The sequence below is a fragment of the Trifolium pratense genome, linkage group LG5 (assembly GCF_020283565.1).
Source record: "Trifolium pratense cultivar HEN17-A07 linkage group LG5, ARS_RC_1.1, whole genome shotgun sequence".
Lineage (NCBI taxonomy): Eukaryota > Viridiplantae > Streptophyta > Magnoliopsida > Fabales > Fabaceae > Trifolium > Trifolium pratense.
In genome coordinates, this window is record NC_060063.1 from 14,182,069 (window position 1) to 14,203,661 (window position 21,593).

At 34.0% G+C, this 21,593-nt stretch overlaps 1 long non-coding RNA gene and 1 pseudogene across 8 annotated transcripts; one reads left to right on the plus strand and one right to left on the minus strand.

Annotated features, from left to right (window-relative positions):
* Nucleotides 1-1,541: 1,541 nt before the first annotated feature.
* Nucleotides 1,542-5,175, minus strand: LOC123882939. Of its 8 annotated transcripts, XR_006800049.1 has the most exons (7): nt 4,668-5,175; nt 4,215-4,252; nt 4,056-4,102; nt 3,470-3,511; nt 2,532-3,273; nt 2,279-2,391; nt 1,542-1,977 (listed from the first exon to the last, which is right to left on the minus strand). It is a non-coding gene; the product is annotated as an uncharacterized LOC123882939 (long non-coding RNA). The 8 variants fall into 8 exon arrangements; XR_006800048.1 differs by lacking the exon at nt 3,470-3,511; XR_006800047.1 differs by lacking the exon at nt 3,470-3,511 and having other exon boundaries at nt 4,056-4,252.
* An 8,974-nt stretch (nt 5,176-14,149) lies between these two features.
* LOC123885692 lies at nt 14,150-15,797 on the plus strand (annotated as a pseudogene).
* Nucleotides 15,798-21,593: the final 5,796 nt, after the last annotated feature.

Genomic DNA, 21,593 nt, shown 5'->3' on the forward strand with positions numbered 1-21,593 from the left:
ATTCATATAACGATTAACAATAAGCATTAACAGTATCAACATGTATCAACAATCATGTAAGGATACTCTTAAACCATGATACAAGTGCCTAATCACACTTACAAACATCAACAAAAAATTGCTGTCACAGAGGCCTTCGCTAAGCGAAGCCTTAGCGAGACATGGCGAACCTCACCAGAGAATCACCTGCTCATGGCGAGCATTGGCGAGCTTCAACGAACTATTCGCTGAGCGAAGGCTTAGCGAGCCTAAGCGAACCTCACCCGGGAATCACCTGCTCATGGCGAGCATTGGCGAGCTTCAACGAACTATTCGCTGAGCGAAGGCTTAGCGAGCCTAAGCGAACCTCACCCGGGAATCACCTGCTCATGGCGAGCATTGGCGAGCTTCAACGAACCTGTTCGCTACAGCGAACTCCTGGTCGCTTAGCGAACTACACCAGAAAGAAAATATCTGTTCTTGAGTTATCTAAGGCGGTTTAACCTTAAATCAACTCAAAAATTCATCCAAACATGTTATAAATTCATATAAACAGTCATTCCAAACATATATGGTATCAAGGAACATAAATCATCCCTTCCAAACATCCAAATACCTCAAACAATCAAAATCATGCCAATTACTTGAGTTTTAAGCAACTTTCATAAACTTTCCAAAAATGATCCAAACACATACATATTCATCATGGGATCAAGCTAGTGATTAACACATACAAAGTGATGATGAAGAACATCATACTCACATACAAAAGCTTAATCAAAATCTAAAAGAAATTGAGTGGGAGAGTTCGGGAACGGAGACATAGACAATCTCCCCTCTCCTTACCACTCAAGAATCATGAATTCTAATCTCTTACCTTAAGTTTGGTGATGATCCAAGCCTCTCTTGCTCAAGCTTTCTCTCTTGATCAAACCCTAGCTTAGCTCTATGGTTTTGCTCTTGCTCTACTCACTCAAAGCTCAAAGAAATGAAGTTATGATACTATTCATATGTTTGACTTGCTACTTATACTACTTCTCATGTCATGAACCAAGCCCAAATGGCTTAGGCCCATGCCTCTCACGCCCCTTTAAGCCCAAAACAAGGTTCTCGCGTCTAATAACTTACGTTCGGCTAAATAATTATTCGTCGCTCAATAAAATAATAAAAGCCAATTAATAAATAAAATAACATTTAATAAAATATACGAATACGAAAAATGGGTCGTTACACAAGCCCTGAGCCATAGCAGATGTCACTACAACAAAAAAGGGCCTTTAATAACGCTTATTTTGGCTTTTAATAGCGCTTTAAAACGCTATTACTGATACCGCTATTATAAGTCTGGATGCCTATAATAGCGTTTTTAAAACGCTATCATATGTGCACTTTTAATGGCGGTTTTTCTAAAAAGCGCTGTAGTATGTAACTGTGCGACCAAAGAGGCTTATGAAAACGGGTTTCGGTAGCGCTTTTATATAGAAGCGTTGTTATATGTTATCTATAATAGCACCCGCACTAATAAAACGCTATTATAATTCTTTCTCTGGACCAGCTTTTAATAGCGCCTGTGTAAAAAACGCTATTGTATGTCCTGTCCTTTTTTTTTTACTAATCCTGTCCTTTTTTAAACATTGCTGTTTTTTACAATAAATTGCACTTTTTGTTTGACAACTTGCTCTTGAACTTTTAAAATAGTATCAATATATATATATATATATAGACTTTCGAAACAAAAACTCTTGTAATACATTCATTTCATAAACAAAATCAATCCGACTACAAGACAAATCCGAATTGAATAGTGCAAATACAAAGACCACTACAAAAGAGATATGTCAAACTTTGGCCATACTTATGAGAAAAATCAATGAAATTTTAGTACAAAACAAAGACCACTACAAAAGAGATTGTCAAACTCTAGCCCTACTTTCTTCTCTGACCTGTCACTTGATGAGAACCACCTAGTTCATTGAGAAAAGAAAGGCCTCAAACTACCTGTATAATAAAACATAGTCATTATATATATAGATGTACAAAAAATCAAGTATATAGGCACTTGCTTGATAATACATCGTTTGGTGCATCAGCATGCTCATAATTATACATTCTAGTGTTTCAATAGCCCATTTAAAATTAATCTTTTTAAGAGGAAAAATAGTATGACCTTGGGGACATTATCATTATCCCCATTACTCTAAAATTTTAGTGTCACAATACCAAACTACATTTTCTACCAAGCACAACAGCCAGATCAGAATATATTTGGATTATAAAATATCTATAAGATACAACTTACCAATTAATGATCAACTATTATTTTTGCCGCCTTTTTGCATCATTAATTGATAACATCTTCAGCCATATAGGTAGTCGTACTCCTCCTTCACGTCATCTAGTGAAACATAAGCTCTGAAATAATATATTCATTTTATAAACAAACCGAACCGGGAACAAGACAAACCCGAATTGGACGGTACAAGAACAAACACCGCTATAAAGGAGAGGCTAGAGATACAACAAAAAAAAACAACTAAGCTATGAATGACAACCTTTAAAGCAAATAATTTTACAACCCACTTATGGCGAACATGTTGCACTACATCACTGCTCCCTTTTCTGATTACTTTGATAGTCGAAAGATGGTCCAACGTGAAGTCATAGTCGAGATCCATAGAATTTGAAGGCTGCTAGAGACCAAAAACAAAATAAACAAACCAAACACAATTGTAAACTCATGGTGATAAAGTAAAAAGTGTGTAATATTAAATAAAAAGCATGCTTGTACAAAAATAAATAAATAAAAAAGCATGTTTATCATAAATTTAGTAACAAATGGGCATAAGCAAGATGACCTGAGAATGAGAGCTACTCACTTGGTGAATGACCTGAGAAGGTGAGAGTATTCAAGGGAAAAAAGATTCTTACTGTCTAGAAAATAGAAGTGGGTGAATGTACTCCCTTGATCATATTTTGTAAAGAAGTCTATATTTATAGATGACTACATAAACACAAAAAATTAAACTTGGTGAAAAGATACCAAGCAAAGCCACATATGTGATTTAATGATCTGCAACACATGATATTGTAAAAGAAAGAAATAAACAACTCAAATATCTATGTCCATTAGACCATGAGTTATTATTGACAGCCACAAACTCCACCAAAACACCTGCTGAAATTACTGTCTAACACAGCAGAAAATCTGCCGCAGAGCAGAGAAAAAATAACAAACTCTGTTGCACCTGTGAGGTCCCAACTAGACCACCTATTATCTCTCCAAACTCTCCAAACCTGACACCAAAAGCCATCGAAGTCAAACAGAAGCTCAAAATTATTTGAAACAACCTATAGCATAATTGAAATTACTAGCTTGATTCAAGGAAACTATATTTTAAGCAAGGAACCATAAATATGAATAGAAACTATACCAAAATACTAACACAAACAAGCTCATAAAATCAAAATTCAGTTAGTGAGTGCAACTTACATCTTAGAGAAATCTGGTCCGAGATTATCCTTTTAACACTTTCTAAAGTAAAAGTCACATGAGAAAGGAAAAGTCAACCTCTTTTTGCCAATTTTGTTAACACTATTACAACAACCGATATAATTACATTAAGATATGTCATGTTGGAGTTCACATCCATAGTACCTTGGCCTTAAGCTATAAGCATTATCCACAACTTGTAATTACTATAAGCATTTCTATTATATGTCTAAAAGAAACACACAAATTGTTGATTATAACTGCCTAACAATTCCAATAATCACCACAACTCGGCAAACAAACACAAGTTAAAATGAATAATCTATTATTTCTTCATTTGCTTTGAGGCTTGACTACAATTCATTTATTAACAAAATCAAGCACTCCATACAACTACAAAGTAAATCAAATTTCTCATTTGAACTTTGAAAATCAACAATCCTATGACTAATGTCAGGTGCCATAAAATAAGCTATATAATATTGCAAAACACATTGCTTGCACTCTATAACTAGCTTAAGTTATTAAAACAAAATTGAATGACCCAATAATCATCTCAAGATCCACATCAAATAAGTTGAATTACCTCACAAAACAGAGCATTAATTTGCTTCATGTCCTTGTCAGCCAAGTCTAAGAAGATAGGATAATCAAAAACTTAAAATTTATTGTAGATACATGGAACCATAAAAACAGGAGGGAAATAGAACTCAACACTGGAGTACAGATGTAAAGGATTGAATACCTGCCATCGGAATGGGTAGATAAGGTGACAAATGGCCTCTGATACAGTGATGCTATAGTTAGAAGTGAATATTGGCCAAAAGAAAATACAGACTAAACAATCATTTTACAATTGAGTTGAATATACAGTCTAAATGAAAAATTACCAAACAACTGAGATAAAATTGAGGGAGAACTATGATCAGTTGTAATATTTACTACATTTGGAAACTAGTCATCAACACTAATTCACCCCAAAAATAATCATGCAGGAAATATTGATAGAGTAAGTACTCCAAATCTCAGTGTATCAGACACTTTTATGTAAAGTAACTATCAAATAAGTGGTTAAATAACAAAAAGAAGTGAGTAGTGTATAATACAAAAGTGAATCTTATCATCAATATGAATCATAGAGAAAATACAGGTGAAAGCATGCTTGTTCCCAAAAAAATAAAAAGCATTGAAAACTCACCTAGTGTTAACGAAGATAATGAATTGAGCTCTGTGTTCGATTGATTTCTAGGGTTTCAATTGATTTCTAGGGTTTCAATTAAATTTTAGGATTTCTGAGTTCTAGGTTCAATCAGTTTTCATTTTAGGGTTCAAAGAGGGGAACGATTGAGATAAGAAGGTTTTAAGGGTTCAAGCGACGATTTTGACGGAGAGAAAGAAGGTTTTTGTTCGATAGAGAGATGGTGGTTGATGAGTTCGACGGAGAGAAAAATGGAGGCTGGTTTAGGTGAACACGTTTGGGGATCGAAGAAGGTAAAGAAGGAGATTCACGAAATAATGAGTTCGATGAGGGAAAAGGTAAAGTTCGAAGAAGGTGAGATAGGCGAGATATTGAGTTGAGTTTGAAGAAGGTCTCTGAAGCCAAAACGCTAAATAAAATATTTTACGCAATTTTTTATTTAATTTGGTAGAAAGTCCTATAATAGCGTTTCTACAAAAAGCGCTATCAAAGAGGTACCCATATAATAGCGTTTGTAACGACCCAATTTTCGTATTATTATTTTTATGTGTTAAAATATTTTATTTAACGTGGAATTTTAATTAAGTTAATAACTAGAGTTATTTATCGAGTACTTTAGTTATTAAGCGAATAGTGAGAGTTAACGTGTTATTGGGCCAAGCCAATTGGGCTTGAGGCCCAATGGGCCTTGTGTGTGTGTGTGGCGCCATATGGCCATGAGAGGGAGAAGAGAAATTCATTTTTCTCATGTTCTTATGTTCTTGAGAGAGGAGAAGAGGAGAGCTTGGGAGCTAGAGCAAGGGGAGAGCTAGAGATTCGAGATCTTCGTCGTGTTTTCTTCGAATCCAGGTAAGAGAGTAGATTTCATATTCGTGGGTGACTCGAGGAAGGGGAGAATGTCGATTTCTCCTCACCCGAACTTCCTCCACCCCATTTTCGTTTTAGCTTAGAACGGGTTTTCTTGATGGAAATCGTTCCTAAGGTTCTTAATATGTTTAACATGCTTTTAACATGATTAATGAACGGATTTAATGGTTAAAAACGAGTTTTATAACAGATTAAACTCAAGAACTTTGTGTTCTTGAGAGTTTTGATGAAAAAGTGTCAATCTTTACTTTTTCGATGTTTATGACGTAGATCTGAGAAATGAACCGTCCTTTTGTGTTTAGATATGCTTGTTGCACTTGAATATGAACTTATTTGGGGTTTATAACATGAAAAATGGCTTATGTGAGAGTCTTGAGAGTTTAGAGTTTGAAATGAGAAATGTAGAAAATTGTTATCTATGAGGTCTGAACCTTTACGTGCAATTTTGACCTCTTTTCGTTGTGAACTGGTTTTAGTGGCCAACATAAAAGTTGTAGCCCTGTTTGTTAGCTTTCCAACGAGTATATGTGCGTCTCCATTGGACTTTCGTAGCCCAAGTTATGATCGTTGCAATGAGAGGCTGTCCAATAATTCCGCCTGAAACGGCAGAGCAGTGAGCAGCCAGCTTTTCAGATGATTTTCCGCCCCAGGCGTAAACATTTCCGCCTCAGGCGTAAAGTTCCGCCCCGGGCGTAAATATTTCCGCCCCGGGCGTAAATACTGCAGTTTTCACCAATTTTTCATCTGCTGTCTTCCTTTGCATGTATTTTCAATCAGTGGCTTATTCTTACATGATTGTTGATGATTGTTGATGCTTGTTGAGGCTTGTTGATGCTTGTTGATGAAGAATGATGTGTTGATGAATTGTTGATTATATTTGTGAATTATAATTGTTGTTGATTGTTGATGATGTTTGTTTAAATATCAAAGAAGTATATTAAGGTGTTAATCAACTTAATAAAGAAGGATATTAGAGTATGTTATTCTAATAAAGAAGTATATCGAATTATGTTATTCGATAAAGACGGATATTAAGGTATTGATTATCTTAATAAAGACAGACGTTGGATAGTGTTCCACGTTATTGTTGACGGGCTATATGCCAAAATTATTGATGAATATATTCATGAGTTTGAGTGCATGCATCATGAATATTTAGGGATATTGGCTTGTCCAATAAAGAAGGATATCGAACTATATTTGTTTGATAAAGACGGATATCGGAGGTGAAATACTCTGATAAAGACGATGGTACCACATGCATTAGAGGTGTCTAGAGGACATAACATGAATGTGAAGCATTAGATTGCATTAGGGATTATGTGTGCATTTTATAATAAATGATGTTTGACACATACTTGGTAAATGTTGATTGTTAATCCGTATGTGAGGAGCAGAGTCCGTCATGACTATAAAATGAACAACGCAGGGTCCGTCATGACCATAATCTGAACAATGTATTTGTTGATGTTTTGGTATTGTCCGAGACGACGTGAAACTATATGTTTGGTGTATTTTGTGGATGATTGATTAGGTGATAAATGAAGTATATGCATGATATATGAATATGCATGAATGATGGTGATGTATATGTATAATGTATGATTATGCATGTTTTTATGAAGAAGTGTTTAAGTACCATTTACTTACACTTGTATATTTTGAGTATGTTATCTAACTCTCTTTTATGTGTTATGTGCTGGATCGTTGGGGGTCCAGATTTTACAGGATTTTGTGGTATTCGATGTCGAGTCGTCGATGAAGCTCCGCTCTGATTGTGACACGGGAAAGGGTTGTATTTAGACTATAGGGTCTTTATGACTTTCGATATTTATTTGTAAAACTATACATTTTGAGAAATGATTATTTTGTATAAACACTGTTTTTACTAATTAATTACATTAGTATTATTTTGATAGAGGAGTGTAATACTCGAACCAATATTCAATAAATTAAATGTGATTTTCCGTTGCGTATTTTGAAAAAGATTTTACTAAAGGTAGAAATATATAAATAATGGGTTTGGGTGTTACAATTGGTATCAGAGCCCCGTTGTCTTCGGACTGTGTGGGTTATGTGTCGATCAGAGCAGGTCTGTGCAGTCAGACCAAGTGAGTATTGTGTGTCAGTCGTGTTTGTCTAACAATTTTGTGGTGTTTGTTTTGTGAAATCACTTTTGTTGTTCATTTAGGAACTATGAGTGGTGTGAATTGGATTAATAGATCCATTGTTTTGTTGAGTAATGGTGTGAGTGCTATACTTCTATGTTTATAATAGTTGTATATGCTTAGAGTTTAACCTTTGTGTAGTTTAAACTTGATTGATTGATGCTTATTTGCTAATTGTTGACGATCCGGCATGATATAAAACTGCATGTGATGATCCGGCATGATGTAAAACTGCATGTGACGATCCGGCATGATATAAAACTGCATGTGGTATTGATTTGAAATAATTTTAAAAACTAATATTATTTCTTGAAGATTTTGGTGAAAATATAGAGTTATTTTCTTTTGAGTGAGTGAAAATTAATTTTCAAAATGGTGAGAAGAGTAGGATATTAATGTGTCCTGATATGTGTTTGTTATATGTTTGTTTATAACATGTGCTAGATGATTACTAAGCATTGAATTGCTATGCGTTTTATGAGTACAAACATGAAGATCTCATAATGCTATGTTGTGATTGTTGATGCATGATTCTAATTGTGCTTTCAAGTCTATAATGATGTTATATGCTTGATGTTTTGGATTTTGTGGATTAGTGAGTCGAGAAAACGAGAGTTTAGTGAGCGTAAGTTCAAAACCGTAGCAGAGCACCCAGATTTTTGGATGTGCTCGCTAGGCGAAGAATGAACCTCGCTGAGTCTCGCTAAGTCTTGCTATATCCTGTGAATGTTTTTGACTTGTCTCGCCGGGAGCTCGCTAGCTTTTGCTAAGCGAGGGAGCCAGACAAGAAATTTATTTTGTTGATGTCTTGTTCTGAGTTGATTGAATGTGAGTATGAATTATTGCTATGCAATGTTCATTTTTCTCGTGTTGTTTTGATTTCCTAACTCTGAGAAGTGAGGGAAGTATAGGTTACTTGAATGCTTGCATGAATTTGTGTTAGTGTTTAGGTATCGTGGGTTAGGTTTTGTCCCTTGTATGTGACATGCGTGTAAACGATGTCGATACTAGTTTCTTCTTTTGGGAAGAATGTGTTTAGAGACGATAGAACCGTTAGGTGTGAGCACCGGAAGTTCTAGTGGAAGAGTACGAGTGAGTTTGAGATAAGTGGGGGAGAAGGTTATATCCCTCTGAGATGTTTCGAACGTGAGAAGATGAGATGAGTAGAGATGTTCTTGAAGCGGAATATTCAGGAAGTGGTGACGTTGTTCGAAGTGGAATGGATGGGAGCAACAAGTTGTGAGAAACTACTAGAATAGGAGTTGTCGGACCAAGTGTTTCATCGTGGGGCGTTAGTGAGATTGGTTAAGTAAGATGAAGAGCATTCGGGACGATCAAGGATCATGTGTTGCACTAAAAGTTTGAAGGCATCATTTTTGTGGACCAAGGTTGAAGTACCTGTTTGATCGGAAGAAGTTGAATATGTAGAAGTGGAAGTGATTAGGATTCTTGAGAGGTGATGATTTTGAAGTAAGTTGTCATCCAAGGGGATCAGATGTTGTACCGGATGTTGGAGTAAGAAGTTCTACGTGAGTCGTGCATATGGTAGTAGGTTGAATTGGTTGAACAGTTTGGACTTCTAAGTCTAGTGTGTGAAGTAATTTTCGTAAGAGATGTGAAGATTAGTGAACCGTTGGTGTTAATTAATCAAGGAAGGGAAGTAAGTTTTAAAGTAGATGAAAATGGAATTGAGAAATATCATAATAGGATTGGTATGTTTGTTGAATCGTTGGAAGTAAGGATTGTATGAGTAGTCGAGTTAATTCGAAGATGGAAGTATGATAACGATTCGAAGGATTTTGTGAGAGGCTTGCCGAAGAAAGGGTAATTGGATTTGGATAATGACAGGGCAATTTGTGTCGAAGTTGAATGAGATCCTAGAAGTGGAGATGAAGCTAAATGAGAGGTATCATTTTTGAATGATGAAGAATAAGAAAGTTAGCCGTTGGAGAACGTGTTGAGAATGAGTAGTAGGAGGTCATGTTGGAAATGACTTGTGTTAAGTGAGAATTTGCGAAAAGGATTACCGCACATATGAGTAGATGTTGTGTTTGAGCACATATAGTAAGGAGTTGAAGGTGATGCCTAAGGTAAGTGTCAGAGAGCATTTGGTAGTGCCCACAAGATAAGAGTGAGTAAGTATTTGCTAAGGAATTTGGATTCATGGAATGGAAGAGTCGGTAGAGACTAGTTTTGTTAGATGCATCGTGGATGTTGATGAGGTATGGTCACAATCGGTGACAATGAAGTAAAGGATTTTAAATTGTTTCATCATGGATGATGAAACGGTAGTGACTTGGTGCATAACTTAAAATGTATTTGGACGAGAATTTTGGAAATTTTCTAGAGATGTCATATTGGGATTAGACAAGGAGTCATGAGTAAGAATACTAAGACAAAGGTTGATTAGAATTTAATGGATGGGATTAGATCGTATGACGAGTATTTGGAGCTTTGTGGATTTAATTCGATGAGTGAATAAACGGAGAAGAGTGTGCTTGTTGCAATACAAGATGATGAGGAACATCGATAGATGGATTATGGGCAAATTGAAGATGTCGTTTGGAATCAACGAGATAGAGGTTATGATTGTTTGGAGAACCAATTTTAGGCGGTAGCCTAATTTTGAAGTAGCAAATTGCTAAGGGATTAAGGAGAAGTGGTATTGGAAAATGTTTGCGTTAGGGAATGCAAATATTGGTTGAGAGATTACTTGGGAACGGAATAGTCGTGTTGGGATTCGACTCAATGTGAGAAAAGGAATTTGACGGTTAGAGACGGTAGTTTTTAGCATGTGTCAATGGAGTTTGAGAATGTTGGTCATCAAGTGATTGTTGGAATTGAATTATCGAGTGATAAGTTGGAATAAGATTCGAATATGAATAAGTGATGTAACACGGTTAAGTGATCCATGAGGGAATCAGAGACTTATAGGATTTGTGGAGTTGTGGAAGTATTCCACGGAAGTATCTTTCGGAGAGTTCGATTGGTTATACCTGTTTTGGGGTAGAGTTGTGAGTACCGTAGAATGTGAGTCTGTGGATGTTTCGTGCGGAGTGGACGTTTTAGCGGTTTGATAAGAATGGTTTATGCCGATATCATGTTTGTTGACTATCTATCGACAAATTGAGGAACTGGCCGTCCTTGATCTCTTGTTGATAAATAGACAAAAATTGTGTTGGATGGGATAAATTAATTTTGTCAAACTTGGTAATGTGCAGTGTTTTGAACGTTTCGTTGGAGGGTCGGATACAGGAGTTATCCGGAGTTGTTTTAGTAGCGTAATTTTCGAGGGCGAAAATCTTTTAAGTGGGGGAGAGTTGTAACGACCCAATTTTCGTATTATTATTTTTATGTGTTAAAATATTTTATTTAACGTGGAATTTTAATTAAGTTAATAACTAGAGTTATTTATCGAGTACTTTAGTTATTAAGCGAATAGTGAGAGTTAACGTGTTATTGGGCCAAGCCAATTGGGCTTGAGGCCCAATGGGCCTTGTGTGTGTGTGTGGCGCCATATGGCCATGAGAGGGAGAAGAGAAATTCATTTTTCTCATGTTCTTATGTTCTTGAGAGAGGAGAAGAGGAGAGCTTGGGAGCTAGAGCAAGGGGAGAGCTAGAGATTCGAGATCTTCGTCGTGTTTTCTTCGAATCCAGGTAAGAGAGTAGATTTCATATTCGTGGGTGACTCGAGGAAGGGGAGAATGTCGATTTCTCCTCACCCGAACTTCCTCCACCCCATTTTCGTTTTAGCTTAGAACGGATTTTCTTGATGGAAATCGTTCCTAAGGTTCTTAATATGTTTAACATGCTTTTAACATGATTAATGAACGGATTTAATGGTTAAAAACGAGTTTTATAACAGATTAAACTCAAGAACTTTGTGTTCTTGAGAGTTTTGATGAAAAAGTGTCAATCTTTACTTTTTCGATGTTTATGACGTAGATCTGAGAAATGAACCGTCCTTTTGTGTTTAGATATGCTTGTTGCACTTGAATATGAACTTATTTGGGGTTTATAACATGAAAAATGGCTTATGTGAGAGTCTTGAGAGTTTAGAGTTTGAAATGAGAAATGTAGAAAATTGTTATCTATGAGGTCTGAACCTTTACGTGCAATTTTGACCTCTTTTCGTTGTGAACTGGTTTTAGTGGCCAACATAAAAGTTGTAGCCCTGTTTGTTAGCTTTCCAACGAGTATATGTGCGTCTCCATTGGACTTTCGTAGCCCAAGTTATGATCGTTGCAATGAGAGGCTGTCCAATAATTCCGCCTGAAACGGCAGAGCAGTGAGCAGCCAGCTTTTCAGATGATTTTCCGCCCCAGGCGTAAACATTTCCGCCTCAGGCGTAAAGTTCCGCCCCGGGCGTAAATATTTCCGCCCCGGGCGTAAATACTGCAGTTTTCACCAATTTTTCATCTGCTGTCTTCCTTTGCATGTATTTTCAATCAGTGGCTTATTCTTACATGATTGTTGATGATTGTTGATGCTTGTTGAGGCTTGTTGATGCTTGTTGATGAAGAATGATGTGTTGATGAATTGTTGATTATATTTGTGAATTATAATTGTTGTTGATTGTTGATGATGTTTGTTTAAATATCAAAGAAGTATATTAAGGTGTTAATCAACTTAATAAAGAAGGATATTAGAGTATGTTATTCTAATAAAGAAGTATATCGAATTATGTTATTCGATAAAGACGGATATTAAGGTATTGATTATCTTAATAAAGACGGACGTTGGATAGTGTTCCACGTTATTGTTGACGGGCTATATGCCAAAATTATTGATGAATATATTCATGAGTTTGAGTGCATGCATCATGAATATTTAGGGATATTGGCTTGTCCAATAAAGAAGGATATCGAACTATATTTGTTTGATAAAGACGGATATCGGAGGTGAAATACTCTGATAAAGACGATGGTACCACATGCATTAGAGGTGTCTAGAGGACATAACATGAATGTGAAGCATTAGATTGCATTAGGGATTATGTGTGCATTTTATAATAAATGATGTTTGACACATACTTGGTAAATGTTGATTGTTAATCCGTATGTGAGGAGCAGAGTCCGTCATGACTATAAAATGAACAACGCAGGGTCCGTCATGACCATAATCTGAACAATGTATTTGTTGATGTTTTGGTATTGTCCGAGACGACGTGAAACTATATGTTTGGTGTATTTTGTGGATGATTGATTAGGTGATAAATGAAGTATATGCATGATATATGAATATGCATGAATGATGGTGATGTATATGTATAATGTATGATTATGCATGTTTTTATGAAGAAGTGTTTAAGTACCATTTACTTACACTTGTATATTTTGAGTATGTTATCTAACTCTCTTTTATGTGTTATGTGCTGGATCGTTGGGGGTCCAGATTTTACAGGATTTTGTGGTATTCGATGTCGAGTCGTCGATGAAGCTCCGCTCTGATTGTGACACGGGAAAGGGTTGTATTTAGACTATAGGGTCTTTATGACTTTCGATATTTATTTGTAAAACTATACATTTTGAGAAATGATTATTTTGTATAAACACTGTTTTTACTAATTAATTACATTAGTATTATTTTGATAGAGGAGTGTAATACTCGAACCAATATTCAATAAATTAAATGTGATTTTCCGTTGCGTATTTTGAAAAAGATTTTACTAAAGGTAGAAATATATAAATAATGGGTTTGGGTGTTACAGCGTTTATACAAAAAGCGCTATTAAACGTGTCCGTTTATTTTCGTTAACAACTTATAATAGCGCCCGACAAGTAAACCGCTATTATAAGTCTCAGTGTGACATTTTTAATAGCGTTTTGTTAAAAAGCGCTATTAAATTGGCGCTATTATATGTCAAAATTGTAGTAGTGTGTGTGTGTGTGTGTGTGAGAGATCTTGCAGTTCAAGTGTGTGTGTGAGTGTCTTCTGCTGCGCCAGCATAGACAACTTGTACGGAGGACAAAAAATTGTCTCATAGTTCAGTGGGGACAATAATTTCTATTTTGGTCATGTCCTTTGACCCCCAATTTTTCCGGTACCAAAAACAATTTTAAAACTAAATATATATATCGGATAATGTTCTCTTTTATAATTTTGTGGGTATGTTTGATCTATAAAAAAAATAAGATATCGGATAAAACAACTCCAGTTGTAACTATATAGTTACAACTGGAGTTGTTTTATCCGATATCTTATTTTTTTTATAGATCAAACATACCCACAAAATTATAAAAGAGAACGTATCCAATTTGTTTACTTCGGTGCTGGGCTAGCTGGACTTTAAAACTTACTCAATATTTACCCGTACTCTTTTATTCACATATTACATTTTTTTTATAGTTATTATGCAATAATGTTACGTCATATATGCTACGTAACCTTATCATAAAAGGGTAGCTCAATCAATCTAAAGTAATCAAACTAACCAAACACAAAAATGACACTATGAGTTCCAAAAGACAAGCATTGATCTTTTTGTTAGTCTTAACAACATTCTTCTTCACTATCAAAGCATCATCAAGTGATGGCAATATTGCCATCTACTGGGGCCAAAACTCAAAGGATGGCAACTTGACATCAACATGTGACACTGGTAATTACAAAATTGTACTCTTAGCTTTCCTACATGTTTTTGGAGAAGGAAGAATCCCAAGTTGGAACTTCGCCGGCCATTGTGGTGATTGGAGTCTTTGCATAAAACTCGAATCCGAAATAAAACACTGTCAACAAAAACATGTTAAAGTTTTTCTTTCTCTTGGAGGTGCATGCGTTCGGAAACTACTCCCTTAACTCACCAAACAACGCTAAAAAAGTTGCCGATTATCTCTATAATAACTTTCTTAGTGGAAGGGTTACCTTAGATGGTGTTGATTTTGCCATTATAAAAGGTTCAAATCTTTATTGGGAGTACCTTAATTACTAGGCATCTTGACAATAAAAGACATCAAAACAGGTAATTATACTCTTTTTTTGGAATAAGAAATATGTTGGTACTCTTTTCATTTCATATTAAATAGTATTTTTGACATTATGTACAATTATTAACTCCCTTAACTTTTCACAAAGTTCTATGATGAAATGAGTTTAATTTAGTGATGAAGTACATACAACTCATATAGGAAAAGACTATTGAATTTTTTTAAATGTTGGGAATATTGTGGGTTTTAAATTTCTAATTTTCAATTTTTGTAGGAATTAGTTAATGTGAATTTTGTTGCTATTTGAAACAAAGAAATTGAGTTTAATACTCCCTCTGATCAATAAAAATTTATGTATTTGGTTGAAATTTTCGACCAAATACACAACTTTTGTTATACAATCAGCCTTTTAAATTTTGGATCGGATGAATGAAAAATAATAACTCTTTAACTCTTATGTTATGTTGTCGCGATGATGGTAGAATCATCAAACTATTCTTATCATTTCATTATTACTTAACTTTTAACTCTTTCATACTAACTAATTAAATCACTCATAGGTATTTTTACTTAGCTGCTGCACCTCAATGTGTTATGCCAGATCTCTACCTTGACAAAGCTATCAAAACTGGCTTGTTTGATTATGGTACTTGTTCAATTCTACAATAACCCTCCATGTCAATATAATCTACCAAATGGTAATGCAACATTGCTCTTAAAATCATGGAATGCTTGGACAGCATTAGCTCTACCAAATAATACTGTTTATATGGGGCTACCATCAGCACATAATGCAACTCAAAGTGGTTATATACCACCAAATGATCTCATTTCTAAGGTTCTTCCTCACATTAAAAAGACTTCTAACTATGGAGGAATTGTGCTTTGGGATAGATCTAATGATGTTGAAAATAAGTACAGCAATCAGATCAAGGACCATGTTAAACGATCCGCTTTTCGATTGGTGTCACAAGTTTCCAAGGCAATACTCGGGTCTATCTTGGAAGCTTTGAATGTCATGTTGCCGAATTAATATCGAACTCGCAATACATTATATTTATGTGTATGGAATAAGACAGTTTTTATCCTCTACATCCAACTTTACGGTGGTTGTAGATTATCAGATCGAAAAAGAGATGATGACTTGTTAGGTTACATACCTTTATGCATTTTCTAGTTTGAGTTATAGTTGTCTCACATGTAGTGTTGAATGTGGTATATTTTTGAATGCAAATTATCGTATTAAATCCAAGTTTTACATATGTTTTGAATATGCCCCATCAAATCTTAATTAATTACAGGGCAATAAAAAAAACAGATAGACGGACACAAAAGTCGTGTCTGTCTACATGCTCGTAGGACACATAATGGTAAAAGTTTCTCAATTTCTTAATTACAACTTTTAGTTTGGTACTATAACAATGTAGTTTACCCTATTTTGTTTTTGTAAGGAATATTTTTTATTAAGATAAATAAATAAATAAATAAATAAATAAATAAATAAAAGTCAAATAGGAGCAAAAGATGGGCCAAGATGCCCAAAACCAAAGTATGATACAAATTAGACTTTTACTTTTTGCGCCTCTCACGCCCCACTGAAATTCCTAATTAGAATTCCTCACGCGTCCCCTAAAATTACCAAAATAACCTCCTCGTATTCTATAATGTGAACACCGTTTGCATCCTAAATAGCGAGTGACAGTTTTTTTTTACTCAACTCCAACGTCACACCCTTCACGCCCGCCATGAATGAAAATATTATGAAAAGACGCAGTTCACAATCTAGAATGCGAACTCAAATACAGTTCACTATTTAGAGTGCGAATGGAGTGTGCTTGTTTTTCCAGTTTTTTGCTATTTCCACATTCGCGGAATAGCATGCCAACGGATTGCTTCAAGTTTTTTTTATTTAACAAACTTGCATCCTAAGTACTAGTGAACAAAATAAAATTGGAAGGTACATAAAAGTCTCGAGAGGCGCAAAAAAACTTTACAAATTAAAGAATGCCCAAAACCAAGATGATCCAAAACTGCCACCCTCAAACTCAAATATACAACTAAAATTATAAAAATAATTCTCATCGAACAATTGAAAAAGAAAAAAACCCCCCAAATTCATAAATCAACATAAGTCGATTTACACAAATAGTAGAAGTAGCATTATACACCGAAAATTGTTCCTGAAAAAAAGTCATGTTTTTGACCCACTGACCAAAAAATAAAAATCATTCTTGGTAAGATTGGTATAAATTTGGTATAAATAGGGATCTTGGAGAATGAGGGCCCATTTGGTGCACAGGATAAGAGACAGGATAGGATAACTGTATCATATCCTGCCGCAATCCAGTGTTTGATGATACAGCAGGATATGATAAGTTAATCCTGAAGCTTATCCTATCCTGTCTCTCTAGTTATAATTCTTATCCTGAATTTGAGCTGGGTTACCAGCAGGATATGATAAGAAGAAAAAAAAATTACTGATTTATTTTATAAAATATATTTTAAAATACATAAAATAAAATTAATAAAATATAAATAATAAAATAATTAATTTTTAAATATATATGTGATTTTCTCACAGGGATAATTTTGTAATTTATATTATCTAAAAAATCAAAATTTTACTAAAATTACAATATTTTAAAGTAAAATGATTATTAAAAAATTGACAAATAGGGATATTAATTTAAATTTTATAAAAAATTAAATATAATTCTTTTGCGATAATAGTTTTATTATTTACGTATGAGATATATCATATATTTATTTGGCTTATCTAACATGTATATATTATTGAGTTATTTATTTGATCATGATTCATATAAAAAATTAAACTTGATTATTTTCTCATGATTTTTATTTTAAATTATATAAAGTTATTTGATTACTTATTTATATTTTTTATTTATAAAATTCAAAGTATTACAAAATCATTTTTAAAAAATAATAATTGTTTTACAAGAGTAATTTTGTCAATTAAATATGTTATATATCTTATCATATTATTATGAGCAAGTATGTATTAAAAACAAAATATAATAGTTATCATGTTTGTTATCCTGTGTGCACCAAACATAAGATATAATAGTACTTGGTTCCAATTTTTTTTTTTTATTCATACTGACTTTTTACATCTGTGGCTATATATGGCCAGATATATTTATATTTTAGATAATTTTCGCCATAATTACAGGATTGCCACCGCGTTCAGTTATGCTTCTGGTACATTGAAACCAGATGTATAACGTTTTGTCTATATATTTTTCACATCTGTGGATATTGAAACCAGATGAAAAGACTACTCCATATAGCTTTTCACATCTGACATATGTTCCTCAGATGTAACATGCTTATGTAATATGTCATTTTTTTACTAGTGTATTTTGAATGCAAATTATCGTATTAAATCCAAGTTTTACATATGTTTTGAATATGCCCCATCAAATCTTAATTAATTACAGGGCAATAAAAAAAACAGATAGACGGACACAAAAGTCGTGTCTGTCTACATGCTCGTAGGACACATAATGGTAAAAGTTTCTCAATTTCTTAATTACAACTTTTAGTTTGGTACTATAACAATGTAGTTTACCCTATTTTGTTTTTGTAAGGAATATTTTTTATTAAGATAAATAAATAAATAAATAAATAAATAAAAGTCAAATAGGAGCAAAAGATGGGCCAAGATGCCCAAAACCAAAGTATGATACAAATTAGACTTTTACTTTTTGCGCCTCTCACGCCCCACTGAAATTCCTAATTAGAATTCCTCACGCGTCCCCTGAAATTACCAAAATAACCTCCTCGTATTCTATAATGTGAACACCGTTCGCATCCTAAATAGCGAGTGACAGTTTTTTTTTACTCAACTCCAACGTCACACCCTTCACGCCCGCCATGAATGAAAATATTATGAAAAGACGCAGTTCACAATCTAGAATGCGAACTCAAATACAGTTCACTATTTAGAGTGCGAATGGAGTGTGCTTATTTTTCCAGTTTTTGCTATTTCCACATTCGCGGAATAGCATGCCAACGGATTGCTTCAAGTTTTTTTGATTTAACAAACTTGCATCCTAAGTACTAGTGAACAAAATAAAATTGGAAGGTACATAAAAGTCTCAAGAGGCGCAAAAAAACTTTACCAAAACTGCCACCCTCAAACTCAAATATACAACTAAAATTATAAAAATAATTCTCATCGAACAATTGAAAAAGAAAAAAACCCCCCAAAATCATAAATCAACATAAAAAACTGTCTCTAACAAAAAAAAAATAGTCATTGAAAAATTTCCATGTACGGCATCATTTGCCAAAGACAATTTTCTTTTAAAAGAACTTTAAGAGGACATAAAAAAGCTAATAAGCAAGAACTCGAAAATCATCTCCAAAAGGGCAACAATAATTGATTTCAATGAAGGGGAAAAAAGTTGTAAAACTTAAATAACATCAGTCATGTTGAAGAATATCAAGAGCTCTTAATATTATTAATAAGAGGGTTGCTTTTTATCGTGCTTTTTAGCTTTTTCCATAAAAGATACAACAATAACATATATCATGAGCGGAGGACATTATATTTCTTAGGGTCATGCTAAACACCACCTCAGGGGCACTAGTTAAGCATACTAAAAAAGGAAATAAATGATAAAATTAATTATGAGAGGGAATAATTTTTCACATCATTAAAACATTGAATGCACAATTTACGAGATAAAACTTCTATATTTGTATCTTTAACTAGTGCCCCGGGGGCACTGTTTAGCATTTTCCTATTTCTTATATTGTTTCCTCCTCTTAACTTTTGCTAATATTTAAAAATTGTTTGATAAGTGGATGATTATTAAGCATTGACCCGTTATATTGTTTTATAATCAGGGGCGGAGCCAGAAATCATACATATGGAGTAGACATGACAATAAAACTCATATATGCGGGTACCTGTCTAAATCTTCCCTGATTTGACAGAAAAAATTCGAGTTGACTTTGTTTGGGTTCAAATTTGGGTTTTCATTTCAAAAGATGGGGATGAGGCGGGTAATAGGGACATTGATATCCACTCCGAACCCGTCCTGCTTATATCGGAATTATATTTTACTCTTAAATTATATTCATATGTTTATTTTTATATTAAAGTAGAGTATTAAACAAGTTGTTTTCCTCTATTTTTTTTGTTATTTAAAAATATTATATTGTTGAAAAAAAATAGTTTTGGGTTTTCTAACTTATTTTTTAATAAAAAAAAACCCAAAATATAACCGAAGTTTAAGAAGGGTGAAGGGAAATGGGAGTACCGAAATCCGGGTATGATTTTGGGGTTCTACTTTTTATTCTCGTTGAGAATTGAAACGAGTATGGGGATATCCGAACTTTATGGGTTTGGTGAGAGCAAAACTCGTCCCCTCTGTACCCCATTGTGATGCCTATTATAGGGGTCAAGTCTAAAATGTATAATTTAGTATATATACAATGTAAAAAAAGGAAAATTGACAAAAACTACTACATATATAAGAAATTTAAGATCATATAAGTAATATTCAAAGTCAATATATATGTATAGCTTTTTAAGTACAAGGAATATCCAAAAGGCATGACAAAATACACAAACTGTTTTATGCTAAAAGATAAAAACCAATATAAAACTCAATTTAGCACATTACAATGAACTAATTCTAGCACCATGAACCAAACAATATACATGCTTCATACACACCAAAACCGCTAATAAACAAACATATCTCATGCTTGCACACATTTTTTACCATAAATGAAAAAGGTCCAATAGATATATAATACTTTCACCGATCGTTTTTATAAGAAACAGTCAAGTCAACAAAAATTTATCTATGTAAACTATATTATGAACCAAATATACGAACTATTTATTGACTCAATTGTCATTTATTTATAAAAATAAAAGGAGGTATTATAATATTAGTACCGTAAAAATCTCCGCTTAGAGTTACAATTGACATTGCTAATTGAATTGACTCTGTCATTGAAGATAGAAAAAACAACATTGTTGATCCTCATCTTGTATCGCTCACTACTCTATTCCACAATAAAACTCTATGGTTAACCTTCTTTGTAGCAATCTCCACTCGAACACAATGATTTTGGACGATAACAATTATTGAACCGAGGTGCCACGTCAATTTGAAAATTGTGGGTTGTCCCACGACTCCACGAGAGCCTCCCTTAGTCCCAAACTTGGAGTATTTTTTAATTTATGACATTTATAAACATTTATTTTCATTTAATGGAACAGAGTGTCGTATGTGTCAAAAAAAATAGAACAGAGTGTCGTCTCTATGATCATAGCTTGGTTAGTAAGGATATTGCATTTTATATGCAGCTGCCGAGGTTCGAATCTCAAACACCTCATTTCATTTTCATTTTTTTTGAATCAGAATACTTTATTCCATTTATCCATCTTAAAAGTGGAATTTCTAACTATTAAACTACTTAAAATAAAAAAAAACATGGTGTCTAGTCTAGACCAAATATTGAAAGTGTCTAATCAATGAAAAAAAATGGGTTAATTTCTTTTTTTTTTTGGTGAACTTTTCATTTGTTTTTCCTATTTGAACTTGAGGTGCTTGCCTGTATGATTTTATTTTCTTCTTCTATTTATTATTTTGGGATAAAAGTAAATTATTTTATTAATCAAAACAATATAAATAACATTTTCTAATCTTACGAGTCGACCTGGTCCGGTGGTACTTCTCTTCCGTTTCGGTGAATGGAAAGTTAGTAGAACGCGTGAAGTAGAGGTTTTAAGAATAGAGAGAATGTATCCGTAAAAAAAAAAAAGAACAAAGGGAATGTATATACCTGACCCCTCTGCATGAGAGGGGTATATATGGGCTCCGGCGTTGGGTCAAGACCCTTGATAAAAAAATCAATGCCATCAAGCGGCTGTCCTCAAAAAGCGGTTAGAGAACCACGATGAGCAATAAATGTTCATC